A 766-nucleotide genomic window follows, 5' to 3' on the forward strand; every position below is an offset into this window, starting at 1 on the left:
TATAGGCACAAGGCCCGAAATTTGTGGGGAGGAGGTCAGTCGATTAGATCGACCCCAGAACGCAACTAGTACTTAATTTATCGACCCCGAAAGAATGAAAGGCAAAGTCCACCTCAACGGAATTTGAACTCAGAATGCAAAAATGGACAAAATGCCGCTAAGCATTTTGCCCGGCGTGCTAACGTTTTTGCCAGCTCGGCGCCTTAAACAGAATAAGTATTAAAAATTAGAAAAATCAATACAAATAAGAAAACGAAATTAAATACACTTATATATGTACTAATAAAACAAGACTATAATAAAAGCATAAAAGAACTCCCACCACACAGACCCTTATTATTTGCACCCTTGGAGAAAATAAGCGTATAATATTTGCACTGAGTAACTTAATTAGGTACTGCAGGGATTTAGAGTTATAACACTACATGTTGCATGTGTGTGTGTGTGTGAGCATGTGTGTGTGTGTGTGTGTATGTGTGTGTGTGAGCGTGTGTGTTTGTGTGTGTGTGTGTGTGTAAGTGTGTAATTGTATGCATGTGTGTGTTTGGAAGTGCATGTCGTGTGCACATATCGACTACGAATATATAACTATATCACATATATGTACGTATGTGTGTCAGACAAATATCTAACTATGTATGTATATCTATCTATCTATCTTTCCCTTTTCCCATATATATATATATATATATATATATATATATATATATATATATATATGTGTGTGTGTGTGTGTGTGTGTGTGTGTGTGTATACACACATTTAT

Source organism: Octopus bimaculoides, chromosome 7 (assembly GCF_001194135.2).
Source record: "Octopus bimaculoides isolate UCB-OBI-ISO-001 chromosome 7, ASM119413v2, whole genome shotgun sequence".
Taxonomy (NCBI): Eukaryota; Metazoa; Mollusca; class Cephalopoda; order Octopoda; family Octopodidae; genus Octopus; species Octopus bimaculoides.